Consider the following 17,093-nt stretch of genomic DNA (forward strand, 5'->3'; position numbering starts at 1 on the left):
CTCGGCTCGTATTGGATCTGACCAGCCAATTATTGGTTCTTTCGATAGTCCTAGTAATGCAGATTAGCATAATTAAAAACCAATCAGTTCTATCTTGCGAGAATATAAATATATCGGAAAAACCAATTTACCCCTATTTTATAAGACCTTCTATTTCTAGAACTTTTTCCGTAATTAAAATCAATTTCGTTCGGCTCATGTTGGAACTTACCGGCCAGTTATTGGTTCTTTCAAAAGGCCTAGTAATGTAGATTAACATAGTTAAAAACCAATCAGTTCTACCTAGGGAGAATATAAATATATCGGCAAAACCAATTGTCGCCGATTTTATAAAACCTTATATTTTGAGAACTTTTTTTTTAATTAAAATCAATTTCGCTCGGCTCGTATCCGAGCTCACCGGTCAGTTATTGGTTCTTTCGATAGGCCTAGTAATGCATATTAACATAATTAAAACCAATCAATTCTACCTTGCGAGAATATAAATATATCGACAAAACCAATTGACCCCGATTTTATAAGACTTTCTATTTCGAGAACTTTTTCCGTAATTAAACTCAATTTCGCTCGGCTCGTATTGGAGCTCACCGGCCAATTATTGGTTCTTTTGATAAACCTAGTAATGCAGATTAACATAATTAAAAACCAATCAGTTCTACCTTGCGAGAATATAAATATATCGGCAAAACCAATTGACCCCGATTTTATAAAACCTTCTATTTCGATATCTTTTTCCGTAATTAAAATCAATTTCGCTCGGCTCGTATCGGAGCTCACTGGCCAATTATTGGTCCTTAAATATGCCTAGTAATGTAGATTAAAATAGTTAAAAACCAATCAGTTCTACCTTGCGAGAATATAAATATATCGGGAAAACCAATTGACCCCGATTTTATAAGACCTTCTATTTCGATAATTGTTTCCGTAATTAAAATCAATTTCGCTCGGCTCGTATCGGAGCTCACCGGCCAATTATTGGTTCTTTCAATATGCCTAGTAATGCAGATTAACATATTTAAAAACCAATCAGTTCTACCTTGCGAGAATATAAATATATCGGGAAAACCAATTGACCCCGATTTTATAAGACTTTCTATTTCGAGAACTTTTTTCGTAATTAAAATCAATTTCGCTCGGCTCGTATTGGAGCTGACCATCCAATTATTGGTTCTTTCGATAGTCCTAGTAATGCAGATTAGCATAATTAAAAACCAATCAGTTCTATCTTGCGAGAATATAAATATATCGGCAAAACCAATTGACCCCTATTTTATAAGACCTTCTATTTCTAGAACTTTTTCCGTAATTAAAATCAATTTCGTTCGGCTCGTGTTGGAATCTACCGGCCAGTTATTGGTTCTTTCAAAAGGCCTAGTAATGTAGATTAACATAGTTAAAAACCAATCAGTTCTACCTAGCGAGAATATAAATATATCGGCCAAACCAATTGTCGCCGATTTTATAAAACCTTCAATTTTGAGAACTTTTTTTGTATTTAAATCAATTTCGCTCGGCTCGTATCCGAGCTCACCGGTCAGTTATTGTTTCTTTCGATAGGCCTAGTAATGCAGATTAACATAATTAAAACCAATCAATTCTACCTTGCGAGAATATAAATATATCGACAAAACCAATTGACCCCGATTTTATAAGACTTTCTATTTCGAGAACTTTTTCCGTAATTAAACTCAATTTCGCTCGGCTCGTATTGGAGCTCACCGGCCAATTATTGGTTCTTTCGATAAACCTGGTAATGCAGATTAACATAATTAAAAACCAATCAGTTCTACCTTGCGAGAATATAAATATATCGGCAAAACCAATTGACCCCGATTTTATAAAACCTTCTATTTCGATATCTTTTTCCGTAATTAAAATCAATTTCGCTCGGCTCGTATCGGAGCTCACTGGCCAATTATTGGTCCTTAAATATGCCTAGTAATGTAGATTAAAAAAGATAAAAACCAATCAGTTCTACCTTGCGAGAATATAAATATATCGGGAAAACCAATTGACCCCGATTTTATAAGACCTTCTATTTCGATAATTGTTTCCGTAATTAAAATCAATTTCGCTCGGCTCGTATCGGAGCTCACCGGCCAAATATTGGTTCTTTCAATATGCCTAGTAATGCAGATTAATATATTTAAAAACCAATCAGTTCTACCTTGCGATAATATAAATATATCGGCAAAGCCAATTGACCCCGATTTTATAAGACCTTCTATTTCGATAATTGTTTCCGTAATTAAAATCAATTTCGCTCGGCTCATATCGGAGCTCACCGGCCAATTATTGGTTCTTTCAATATGCCTAGTAATGTAGATTAAAATAGTTAAAAACCAATCAGTTCTAACTTGCGAGAATATAAATATATCGGGAAAACCAATTGACCCCGATTTTATAAGACTTTCTATTTCGAAAACTTTTTCCGTAATTTAAAACCAATTTCGCTCGGCTCGTATCGGAGCTCACCGGCCAATTATTGGTTCTTTCGATACGCCTAGTAATGCAGATTAACATAATTAAAAACCAATCAGTTCTACCTTCCGAGAATATAAATATATCGGGAAAACCAATTGACCCCGATTTTATAAGACTTTCTATTTCGAGAACTTTTTCCGTAATTAAAATCAATTTCGCTCGGCTCGTATTGGAGCTGACCGGCCAATTATTGGTTCTTTTGATAGGCCTAGTAATGGAGATTAACATAATTAAAAACCAATCAGTTCTACCTAGCGAGAATATAAATATATCGTCAAAACCGGTTGACCCCGATTTTATAAGACTTTCTATTTCGAGAACGTTTTCCGTAATTAAAATCAATTTCGCTCGGCTCGTATCGGAGCTCAGCGGCCAAATATTGGTTCTTTCAATATGCCTAGTAATGCAGTTTAATATATTTAAAAACCAATCAGTTCTACCTTGCGATAATATAAATATATCGGCAAAGCCAATTGACCCCGATTTTATAAGACCTTCTATTTCGATAATTGTTTCCGTAATTAAAATCAATTTCGCTCGGCTCATATCGGAGCTCACCGGCCAATTATTGGTTCTTTCAATATGCCTAGTAATGTAGATTAAAATAGTTAAAAACCAATCAGTTCTAACTTGCGATAATATAAATATATCGGGAAAACCAATTGACCCCGATTTTATAAGACTTTCTATTTCGAGAACTTTTTCCGTAATTTAAAACCAATTTCGCTCGGCTCGTATCGGAGCTCACCGGCCAATTATTGGTTCTTTCGATACGCCTAGTAATGCAGATTAACATAATTAAAAACCAATCAGTTCTACCTTGCGAGAATATAAATATATCGGGAAAACCAATTGACCCCGATTTTATAAGACTTTCTATTTCGAGAACTTTTTCCGTAATTAAAATCAATTTCGCTCGGCTCGTATTGGAGCTGACCGGCCAATTATTGGTTCTTTTGATAGGCCTAGTAATGGAGATTAACATAATTAAAAACCAATCAGTTCTACCTTGCGAGAATATAAATATATCGTCAAAACCGGTTGACCCCGATTTTATAAGACTTTCTATTTCGAGAACGTTTTCCGTAATTAAAATCAATTTCGCTCGGCTCGTATCGGAGCTCAGCGGCCAAATATTGGTTCTTTCAATATGCCTAGTAATGCAGTTTAATATATTTAAAAACCAATCAGTTCTACCTTGCGATAATATAAATATATCGGCAAAGCCAATTGACCCCGATTTTATAAGACCTTCTATTTCGATAATTGTTTCCGTAATTAAAATCAATTTCGCTCGGCTCATATCGGAGCTCACCGGCCAATTATTGGTTCTTTCAATATGCCTAGTAATGTAGATTAAAATAGTTAAAAACCAATCAGTTCTAACTTGCGATAATATAAATATATCGGGAAAACCAATTGACCCCGATTTTATAAGACTTTCTATTTCGAGAACTTTTTCCGTAATTTAAAACCAATTTCGCTCGGCTCGTATCGGAGCTCACCGGCCAATTATTGGTTCTTTCGATACGCCTAGTAATGCAGATTAACATAATTAAAAACCAATCAGTTCTACCTTGCGAGAATATAAATATATCGGGAAAACCAATTGACCCCGATTTTATAAGACTTTCTATTTCGAGAACTTTTTCCGTAATTAAAATCAATTTCGCTCGGCTCGTATTGGAGCTGACCGGCCAATTATTGGTTCTTTTGATAGGCCTAGTAATGGAGATTAACATAATTAAAAACCAATCAGTTCTACCTTGCGAGAATATAAATATATCGTCAAAACCGGTTGACCCCGATTTTATAAGACTTTCTATTTCGAGAACTTTTTCCGTAATTAAAATCAATTTCGCTCGGCTCGTATCGGAGCTCAGCGGCCAATTATTGTTTCTTTCGAAAGGCCTAGTAATGCAGATTAACATAATTAAAAACCAATCAGTTCTACCTTGCGAGAATATAAATATATCGGGAAAACCAATTGACCCCGATTTTATAAGACTTTCTATTTCGATATCTTTTTCCGTAATTAAAATCAATTTCGCTCGGCTCGTATCGGAGCTCACTGGCCAATTATTGGTCCTTAAATATGCCTAGTAATGTAGATTAAAATAGATAAAAACCAATCAGTTCTACCTTCTGAGAATATAAATATATCGGGAAAACCAATTGACCCCGATTTTATAAGACCTTCTATTTCGATAATTGTTTCCGTAATTAAAATCAATTTCGCTCGGCTCGTATCGGAGCTCACCGGCCAAATATTGGTTCTTTCAATATGCCTAGTAATGCAGATTAATATATTTAAAAACCAATCAGTTCTACCTTGCGATAATATAAATATATCGGCAAAGCCAATTGACCCCGATTTTATAAGACCTTCTATTTCGATAATTGTTTCCGTAATTAAAATCAATTTCGCTCGGCTCATATCGGAGCTCACCGGCCAATTATTGGTTCTTTCAATATGCCTAGTAATGTAGATTAAAATAGTTAAAAACCAATCAGTTCTAACTTGCGAGAATATAAATATATCGGGAAAACCAATTGACCCCGATTTTATAAGACTTTCTATTTCGAGAACTTTTTCCGTAATTTAAAACCAATTTCGCTCGGCTCGTATCGGAGCTCACCGGCCAATTATTGGTTCTTTCGATACGCCTAGTAATGCAGATTAACATAATTAAAAACCAATCAGTTCTACCTTCCGAGAATATAAATATATCGGGAAAACCAATTGACCCCGATTTTATAAGACTTTCTATTTCGAGAACTTTTTCGGTAATTAAAATCAATTTCGCTCGGCTCGTATTGGAGCTGACCGGCCAATTATTGGTTCTTTTGATAGGCCTAGTAATGGAGATTAACATAATTAAAAACCAATCAGTTCTACCTTGCGAGAATATAAATATATCGTCAAAACCGGTTGACCCCGATTTTATAAGACTTTCTATTTCGAGAACGTTTTCCGTAATTAAAATCAATTTCGCTCGGCTCGTATCGGAGCTCAGCGGCCAAATATTGGTTCTTTCAATATGCCTAGTAATGCAGTTTAATATATTTAAAAACCAATCAGTTCTACCTTGCGATAATATAAATATATCGGCAAAGCCAATTGACCCCGATTTTATAAGACCTTCTATTTCGATAATTGTTTCCGTAATTAAAATCAATTTCGCTCGGCTCATATCGGAGCTCACCGGCCAATTATTGGTTCTTTCGAAAGGCCTAGTAATGCAGATTAACATAATTAAAAACCAATCAGTTCTACCTTGCGAGAATATAAATATATCGGGAAAACCAATTGACCCCGATTTTATAAGACTTTCTATTTCGATATCTTTTTCCGTAATTAAAATCAATTTCGCTCGGCTCGTATCGGAGCTCACTGGCCAATTATTGGTCCTTAAATATGCCTAGTAATGTAGATTAAAATAGATAAAAACCAATCAGTTCTACCTTGCGAGAATATAAATATATCGGGAAAACCAATTGACCCCGATTTTATAAGACCTTCTATTTCGATAATTGTTTCCGTAATTAAAATCAATTTCGCTCGGCTCGTATCGGAGCTCACCGGCCAAATATTGGTTCTTTCAATATGCCTAGTAATGCAGATTAATATATTTAAAAACCAATCAGTTCTACCTTGCGATAATATAAATATATCGGCAAAGCCAATTGACCCCGATTTTATAAGACCTTCTATTTCGATAATTGTTTCCGTAATTAAAATCAATTTCGCTCGGCTCATATCGGAGCTCACCGGCCAATTATTGGTTCTTTCAATATGCCTAGTAATGTAGATTAAAATAGTTAAAAACCAATCAGTTCTAACTTGCGAGAATATAAATATATCGGGAAAACCAATTGACCCCGATTTTATAAGACTTTCTATTTCGAGAACTTTTTCCGTAATTTAAAACCAATTTCGCTCGGCTCGTATCGGAGCTCACCGGCCAATTATTGGTTCTTTCGATACGCCTAGTAATGCAGATTAACATAATTAAAAACCAATCAGTTCTACCTTCCGAGAATATAAATATATCGGGAAAACCAATTGACCCCGATTTTATAAGACTTTCTATTTCGAGAACTTTTTCCGTAATTAAAATCAATTTCGCTCGGCTCGTATTGGAGCTGACCGGCCAATTATTGGTTCTTTTGATAGGCCTAGTAATGGAGATTAACATAATTAAAAACCAATCAGTTCTACCTTGCGAGAATATAAATATATCGTCAAAACCGGTTGACCCCGATTTTATAAGACTTTCTATTTCGAGAACGTTTTCCGTAATTAAAATCAATTTCGCTCGGCTCGTATCGGAGCTCAGCGGCCAAATATTGGTTCTTTCAATATGCCTAGTAATGCAGTTTAATATATTTAAAAACCAATCAGTTCTACCTTGCGATAATATAAATATATCGGCAAAGCCAATTGACCCCGATTTTATAAGACCTTCTATTTCGATAATTGTTTCCGTAATTAAAATCAATTTCGCTCGGCTCATATCGGAGCTCACCGGCCAATTATTGGTTCTTGTAATATGCCTAGTAATGTAGATTAAAATAGTTAAAAACCAATCAGTTCTAACTTGCGATAATATAAATATATCGGGAAAACCAATTGACCCCGATTTTATAAGACTTTCTATTTCGAGAACTTTTTCCGTAATTTAAAACCAATTTCGCTCGGCTCGTATCGGAGCTCACCGGCCAATTATTGGTTCTTTCGATACGCCTAGTAATGCAGATTAACATAATTAAAAACCAATCAGTTCTACCTTCCGAGAATATAAATATATCGGGAAAACCAATTGACCCCGATTTTATAAGACTTTCTATTTCGAGAACTTTTTCCGTAATTTAAAACCAATTTCGCTCGGCTCGTATCGGAGCTCACCGGCCAATTATTGGTTCTTTCGATACGCCTAGTAATGCAGATTAACATAATTAAAAACCAATCAGTTCTACCTTCCGAGAATATAAATATATCGGGAAAACCAATTGACCCCGATTTTATAAGACTTTCTATTTCGAGAACTTTTTCCGTAATTAAAATCAATTTCGCTCGGCTCGTATTGGAGCTGACCGGCCAATTATTGGTTCTTTTGATAGGCCTAGTAATGGAGATTAACATAATTAAAAACCAATCAGTTCTACCTTGCGAGAATATAAATATATCGTCAAAACCGGTTGACCCCGATTTTATAAGACTTTCTATTTCGAGAACGTTTTCCGTAATTAAAATCAATTTCGCTCGGCTCGTATCGGAGCTCAGCGGCCAAATATTGGTTCTTTCAATATGCCTAGTAATGCAGTTTAATATATTTAAAAACCAATCAGTTCTACCTTGCGATAATATAAATATATCGGCAAAGCCAATTGACCCCGATTTTATAAGACCTTCTATTTCGATAATTGTTTCCGTAATTAAAATCAATTTCGCTCGGCTCATATTAGAGCTCACCGGCCAATTATTGGTTCTTTCGAAAGGCCTAGTAATGCAGATTAACATAATTAAAAACCAATCAGTTCTACCTTGCGAGAATATAAATATATCGGGAAAACCAATTGACCCCGATTTTATAAGACTTTCTATTTCGATATCTTTTTCCGTAATTAAAATCAATTTCGCTCGGCTCGTATCGGAGCTCACTGGCCAATTATTGGTCCTTAAATATGCCTAGTAATGTAGATTAAAATAGATAAAAACCAATCAGTTCTACCTTGCGAGAATATAAATATATCGGGAAAACCAATTGACCCCGATTTTATAAGACCTTCTATTTCGATAATTGTTTCCGTAATTAAAATCAATTTCGCTCGGCTCGTATCGGAGCTCACCGGCCAAATATTGGTTCTTTCAATATGCCTAGTAATGCAGATTAATATATTTAAAAACCAATCAGTTCTACCTTGCGATAATATAAATATATCGGCAAAGCCAATTGACCCCGATTTTATAAGACCTTCTATTTCGATAATTGTTTCCGTAATTAAAATCAATTTCGCTCGGCTCATATCGGAGCTCACCGGCCAATTATTGGTTCTTTCAATATGCCTAGTAATGTAGATTAAAATAGTTAAAAACCAATCAGTTCTAACTTGCGAGAATATAAATATATCGGGAAAACCAATTGACCCCGATTTTATAAGACTTTCTATTTCGAGAACTTTTTCCGTAATTTAAAACCAATTTCGCTCGGCTCGTATCGGAGCTCACCGGCCAATTATTGGTTCTTTCGATACGCCTAGTAATGCAGATTAACATAATTAAAAACCAATCAGTTCTACCTTCCGAGAATATAAATATATCGGGAAAACCAATTGACCCCGATTTTATAAGACTTTCTATTTCGAGAACTTTTTCCGTAATTAAAATCAATTTCGCTCGGCTCGTATTGGAGCTGACCGGCCAATTATTGGTTCTTTTGATAGGCCTAGTAATGGAGATTAACATAATTAAAAACCAATCAGTTCTACCTTGCGAGAATATAAATATATCGTCAAAACCGGTTGACCCCGATTTTATAAGACTTTCTATTTCGAGAACGTTTTCCGTAATTAAAATCAATTTCGCTCGGCTCGTATCGGAGCTCAGCGGCCAAATATTGGTTCTTTCAATATGCCTAGTAATGCAGTTTAATATATTTAAAAACCAATCAGTTCTACCTTGCGATAATATAAATATATCGGCAAAGCCAATTGACCCCGATTTTATAAGACCTTCTATTTCGATAATTGTTTCCGTAATTAAAATCAATTTCGCTCGGCTCATATCGGAGCTCACCGGCCAATTATTGGTTCTTGTAATATGCCTAGTAATGTAGATTAAAATAGTTAAAAACCAATCAGTTCTAACTTGCGATAATATAAATATATCGGGAAAACCAATTGACCCCGATTTTATAAGACTTTCTATTTCGAGAACTTTTTCCGTAATTTAAAACCAATTTCGCTCGGCTCGTATCGGAGCTCACCGGCCAATTATTGGTTCTTTCGATACGCCTAGTAATGCAGATTAACATAATTAAAAACCAATCAGTTCTACCTTCCGAGAATATAAATATATCGGGAAAACCAATTGACCCCGATTTTATAAGACTTTCTATTTCGAGAACTTTTTCCGTAATTAAAATCAATTTCGCTCGGCTCGTATTGGAGCTGACCGGCCAATTATTGGTTCTTTTGATAGGCCTAGTAATGGAGATTAACATAATTAAAAACCAATCAGTTCTACCTTGCGAGAATATAAATATATCGTCAAAACCGGTTGACCCCGATTTTATAAGACTTTCTATTTCGAGAACGTTTTCCGTAATTAAAATCAATTTCGCTCGGCTCGTATCGGAGCTCAGCGGCCAAATATTGGTTCTTTCAATATGCCTAGTAATGCAGTTTAATATATTTAAAAACCAATCAGTTCTACCTTGCGATAATATAAATATATCGGCAAAGCCAATTGACCCCGATTTTATAAGACCTTCTATTTCGATAATTGTTTCCGTAATTAAAATCAATTTCGCTCGGCTCATATCGGAGCTCACCGGCCAATTATTGGTTCTTGTAATATGCCTAGTAATGTAGATTAAAATAGTTAAAAACCAATCAGTTCTAACTTGCGATAATATAAATATATCGGGAAAACCAATTGACCCCGATTTTATAAGACTTTCTATTTCGAGAACTTTTTCCGTTATTTAAAACCAATTTCGCTCGGCTCGTATCGGAGCTCACCGGCCAATTATTGGTTCTTTCGATACGCCTAGTAATGCAGATTAACATAATTAAAAACCAATCAGTTCTACCTTGCGAGAATATAAATATATCGGGAAAACCAATTGACCCCGATTTTATAAGACTTTCTATTTCGAGAACTTTTTCCGTAATTAAAATCAATTTCGCTCGGCTCGTATTGGAGCTGACCGGCCAATTATTGGTTCTTTTGATAGGCCTAGTAATGGAGATTAACATAATTAAAAACCAATCAGTTCTACCTTGCGAGAATATAAATATATCGTCAAAACCGGTTGACCCCGATTTTATAAGACTTTCTATTTCGAGAACTTTTTCCGTAACTAAAATCAATTTCGCTCGGCTCGTATCGGAGCTCAGCGGCCAATTATTGTTTCTTTCGAAAGGCCTAGTAATGCAGATTAACATAATTAAAAACCAATCAGTTCTACCTTGCGAGAATATAAATATATCGGGAAAACCAATTGACACCGATTTTATAAGACTTTCTATTTCGAGAACTTTTTCCGTTATTAAAATCAATTTCGCTCGGCTCGTATCGGAGCTCTCCGGCCAATTATTGGTTCTTTCAATATGCCTAGTAATGTAGATTAAATTAGTTAAAAACCAATCAGTTCTACCTTGCGAGAATATAAATATATCGGGAAAACCAATTGACCCCGACTTTATAAGACTTTCTATTTCGAGAACTTTTTCCGTAATTTAAAACCAATTTCGCTCGGCTCGTATCGGAGCTCACCGGCCAATTATTGGTTCTTTCGATAGGATTAATAATGCAGATTAACATAATTGAAAACCAATCAGTTCTACCTTGCGAGAATATAAATATATCGGGAAAACCAATTGACCCCGATTTTAAAAGACTTTCTATTTCGAGAACTTTTTCCGTTAATAAAATCAATTTCACTCGGCTCGTATCGGAGCTCACCAGCCAATTATTGGTCCTTTAATATTCCTAGTAATGTAGATTAAAATATTTAAAAACCAATCAGTTCTACCTTGCGAGAATATAAATATATCGGGAAAACCAATTGACCCCGATTTTATAAGACCTTCTATTTCGATAATTGTTTCCGTAATTAAAATCAATTTTGCTCGGTTCGTATCGGAGCTCACCGGCCAATTATTGGTTTTTTCAATATGCCTAGTAATGCAGATTGACATAATTTAAAACCAATCAGTTCAACCTTGCGAGAATATAAATATATCGGCAAAACCAATTGACCCCGATTTTATAAGACTTCTATTTCGAGAACTTTTTTCGTAATTAAAATCAATTTCGCTCGGCTCGTATTGGAGCTGACCAGCCAATTATTGGTTCTTTCGATAGTCCTAGTAATGCAGATTAGCATAATTAAAAACCAATCAGTTCTATCTTGCGAGAATATAAATATATCGGCAAAACCAATTGACCCCTATTTTATAAAACCTTCTATTTTGAGAACTTCTTTTGTAATTAAAATCAATTTCGCTCGGCTCGTATCCGAGCTCACCGGCCATTTATTGTTTCTTTCAATAGGCCTAGTAATGTAGATTAACATAATTAAAAACCAATCAGTTCTACCTTGCGAGAATATAAATATATCGGGAAAACCAATTGACCCCGATTTTATAAGACTTTCTATTTCGAGAACTTTTTCCGTAATTAAAATCAATTTCGCTCGGCTCGTATTGGAGCTGACCGGCCAATTATTGGTTCTTTTGATAGGCCTAGTAATGGAGATTAACATAATTAAAAACCAATCAGTTCTACCTTGCGAGAATATAAATATATCGTCAAAACCGGTTGACCCCGATTTTATAAGACTTTCTATTTCGAGAACTTTTTCCGTAACTAAAATCAATTTCGCTCGGCTCGTATCGGAGCTCAGCGGCCAATTATTGTTTCTTTCGAAAGGCCTAGTAATGCAGATTAACATAATTAAAAACCAATCAGTTCTACCTTGCGAGAATATAAATATATCGGGAAAACCAATTGACACCGATTTTATAAGACTTTCTATTTCGAGAACTTTTTCCGTTATTAAAATCAATTTCGCTCGGCTCGTATCGGAGCTCTCCGGCCAATTATTGGTTCTTTCAATATGCCTAGTAATGTAGATTAAATTAGTTAAAAACCAATCAGTTCTACCTTGCGAGAATATAAATATATCGGGAAAACCAATTGACCCCGACTTTATAAGACTTTCTATTTCGAGAACTTTTTCCGTAATTTAAAACCAATTTCGCTCGGCTCGTATCGGAGCTCACCGGCCAATTATTGGTTCTTTCGATAGGATTAATAATGCAGATTAACATAATTGAAAACCAATCAGTTCTACCTTGCGAGAATATAAATATATCGGGAAAACCAATTGACCCCGATTTTAAAAGACTTTCTATTTCGAGAACTTTTTCCGTTAATAAAATCAATTTCACTCGGCTCGTATCGGAGCTCACCAGCCAATTATTGGTCCTTTAATATTCCTAGTAATGTAGATTAAAATATTTAAAAACCAATCAGTTCTACCTTGCGAGAATATAAATATATCGGGAAAACCAATTGACCCCGATTTTATAAGACCTTCTATTTCGATAATTGTTTCCGTAATTAAAATCAATTTTGCTCGGTTCGTATCGGAGCTCACCGGCCAATTATTGGTTTTTTCAATATGCCTAGTAATGCAGATTGACATAATTTAAAACCAATCAGTTCAACCTTGCGAGAATATAAATATATCGGCAAAACCAATTGACCCCGATTTTATAAGACTTCTATTTCGAGAACTTTTTTCGTAATTAAAATCAATTTCGCTCGGCTCGTATTGGAGCTGACCAGCCAATTATTGGTTCTTTCGATAGTCCTAGTAATGCAGATTAGCATAATTAAAAACCAATCAGTTCTATCTTGCGAGAATATAAATATATCGGCAAAACCAATTGACCCCTATTTTATAAAACCTTCTATTTTGAGAACTTCTTTTGTAATTAAAATCAATTTCGCTCGGCTCGTATCCGAGCTCACCGGCCATTTATTGTTTCTTTCAATAGGCCTAGTAATGTAGATTAAAATAGTTAAAAACCAATCAGTTCTACTTTGCGTGAATATAAATATATCGGGAAAACCAATTGACCCCGATTTTATAAGACCTTCTATTTCGATAATTGTTTCCGTAATTAAAATCAATTTCGCTCGGCTCGTATCGGAGCTCACTGGCCAATTATAGGTTCTTTCAATATGCCTAGTAATGCAGATTAACATAATTAAAAACCAATCAGTTCTACCTTGCGAGAATATAAATATATCGGCAAAACCAATTGTCTCCGATTTTATAAAACCTTCTATTTTGAGAACTTTTTTTGTAATTAAAATCAATTTCGCTCGGCTCGTATCCGAGCTCACCGGCCATTTATTGTTTCTTTCAATAGGCCTAGTAATGTAGATTAAAATAGTTAAAACCCAATCAGTTCTACCTTGCGTGAATATAAATATATCGGGAAAACCAATTGACCCCGATTTTATAAGACCTTCTATTTCGATAATTGTTTCCGTAATTAAAATCAATTTCGCTCGGCTCGTATTGGAGCTCACCGGCCAATTATTGGTTCTTTCGATAGGCCTAGTAATGCAGATTAACATAATTAAAAACCAATCAGTTCTACCTTGCGAGAATATAAATATATCGGCAAAACCAATTGACCCCGATTTTATAAGACTTTCTGTTTCGAGAACTTTTTCCGTAATTAAAATCAATTTCGCTCGGCTCGTATTGGAGCTCACCGACCAATTATTGGTTCTTTCGATAGGCCTAGTAATGCAGATTAACATAATTAAAAACCAATCAGTTCTACCTTGCGAGAATATAAATATATCGGGAAAACCAATTGACCCCGATTTTATAAGTCTTTCTATTTCGAGAACTTTTTCCGTAATTAAAATCAATTTCGCTCGGCTCGTATTGGAGCTCCCCGGCCAATTATTGGTTCTTTCGATAGGCCTAGTAATGCAGATTAACATAATTAAAAACCAATCAGTTCTACCTTGCGATAATATAAATATATCGGCAAAACCAATTGACCCCGATTTTATAAGACTTTCTATTTCGAGAACTTTTTCCGTAATTAAAATCAATTTCGCTCGGCTCGTATTGGAGCTCACCGGCCAAATATTGGTTCTTTCGATAGGCCTAGTAATGCAGATTAACATAATTAAAAACCAATCAGTTTTACCTTGCGATAATATAAATATATCGGGAATTCCAATTGACCCCGATTTTATAAGACTTTCTATTTCGAAAATTTTTCCGTAATTACAATCAATTTCGCTCGGCTCGTATCGGAGCTCACCGGCCATTTATTGGTTCTTTCGATAGGTCTAGTAATGGAGATTAACATAATTAAAAACCAATCAGTTCTACCTTGCGAGAATATAAATATATCGGCAAAACCAATTTTCTCCGATTTTATAAAACCTTCTATTTTGAGAACTTCTTTTGTAATTAAAATCAATTTCACTCGGCTCGTATCCGAGCTCACCGGCCATTTATTGTTTCTTTCAATAGGCCTAGTAATGTAGATTAAAATATTTAAAAATCAATCTGTTCTTCTTTGCGTGAATATAAATATATCGGGAAAACCAATTGACCCCGATTTTATAAGACCTTCTATTTCGATAATTGTTTCCGTAATTAAAATCAATTTCGCTCGACTCGTATCGGAGCTCACCGGCCAATTATTAGTTCTCTCAATAGGCCTAGTAATGTAGATTAAAATAGTTAAAAACCAATCAGTTCTACCTTGCGTGAATATAAATATATCGGGAAAACCAATTGACCCCGATTTTATAAGACCTTCTATTTCGATAATTGTTTCCGTAATTAAAATCAATTTCGGTCGGCTCGTATTGGAGCTCACCGGCCAATTATTGGTTCTTTCGATAGGCCTAGTAATGCAGATTAACATAATTAAAAACCAATCAGTTCTACCTTGCGAGAATATAAATATATCGGCAAAACCAATTGTCTCCGATTTTATAAATCCTTCTATTTTGAGAACTTCTTTTGTAATTAAAATCAATTTCGCTCGGCTCGTATCCGAGCTCACCGGCCATTTATTGTTTCTTTCAATAGGCCTAGTAATGTAGATTAAAATAGTTAAAAACCAATCAGTTCTACTTTGCGTGAATATAAATATATCGGGAAAACCAATTGACCCCGATTTTATAAGACCTTCTATTTCGATAATTGTTTCCGTAATTAAAATCAATTTCGCACGGCTCGTATTGGAGCTCACCGGCCAATTATTGGTTCTTTCGATAGGCCTAGTAATGCAGATTAACATAATTAAAAACCAATCAGTTCTACCTTGCGAGAATATAAATATATCGGCAAAACCAATTGACCCCGATTTTATAAGACTTTCTATTTCTAGAACTTTTTCCGTAATTAAACTCAATTCCGCTCGACTCGTATCGGAGCTCACCGGCCAATTATTGGTTCTTTCGATAGGCCTAGTAATGCAGATTAACATAATTAAAAACCAATCAGTTCTACCTTGCGAGAATATAAATATATCGGCAAAACCAATTGACCCCGATTTTATAAGACTTTCTGTTTCGAGAACTTTTTCCGTAATTAAAATCAATTTCGCTCGGCTCGTATTGGAGCTCACCGGCCAATTATTGGTTCTTTCGATAGGCCTAGTAATGCAGATTAACATAATTAAAAACCAATCAGTTCTACCTTGCGAGAATATAAATATATCGGGAAAACCAATTGACCCCGATTTTATAAGTCTTTCTATTTCGAGAACTTTTTCCGTAATTAAAATCAATTTCGCTCGGCTCGTATTGGAGCTCCCCGGCCAATTATTGGTTCTTTCGATAGGCCTAGTAATGCAGATTAACATAATTAAAAACCAATCAGTTTTACCTTGCGAGAATATAAATATATCGGGAATTCCAATTGACCCCGATTTTATAAGACTTTCTATTTCGAAAATTTTTCCGTAATTAAAGTCAATTTCGCTCGGCTCGTATCGGAGCTCACCGGCCATTTATTGGTTCTTTCGATAGGTCTAGTAATGGAGATTAACATAATTAAAAACCAATCAGTTCTACCTTGCGAGAATATAAATATATCGGCAAATCCAATTCTCTCCGATTTTATAAAACCTTCTATTTTGAGAACTTCTTTTGTAATTTAAAACCAAATTCGCTCGGCTCGTATCGGAGCTCACTGGCCAATTATTGGTTCTTTCGATAGGCCTAGTAATGCAGATTAAAATATTTAAAAATCAATCTGTTCTTCTTTGCGTGAATATAAATATATCGGGAAAACCAATTGACCCCGATTTTATAAGACCTTCTATTTCGATAATTGTTTCCGTAATTAATATCAATTTCGCTCGACTCGTATCGGAGCTCACCGGCCAATTATTAGTTCTTTCAATAGGCCTAGTAATGTAGATTAAAATAGTTAAAAACCAATCAGTTCTACCTTGCGAGAATATAAATATATCGGCAAAACCAATTGACCCCGATTTTATAAGACCTTCTATTTCGATAATTGTTTCCGTAATTAAAATCAATTTCGCTCGGCTCGTATCGGAGCTCACCGGCCAATTATTGGTTCTTCCAATATGCCTAGTAATGTAGATTAAAATAGTTAAAAACCAATCAGTTCTACCTTGCGAGAATATAAATATATCGGGAAAACCAATTGACCCCGATTTCATAAGACTTTCTATTTCGAGAACTTTTTCCGTAATTTAAAACCAAATTCGCTCGGCTCGTATCGGAGCTCACCGGCCAATTATTGGTTCTTTCGATAGGCCTAGTAATGCAGATTAACATAATTAAAAACTAA

The sequence above is a fragment of the Leiobunum rupestre genome, chromosome 11 (genome assembly GCF_980474605.1).
Source record: "Leiobunum rupestre chromosome 11, qqLeiRupe1.1.hap1, whole genome shotgun sequence".
In the NCBI taxonomy this organism is placed as follows: Eukaryota; Metazoa; Arthropoda; class Arachnida; order Opiliones; family Sclerosomatidae; genus Leiobunum; species Leiobunum rupestre.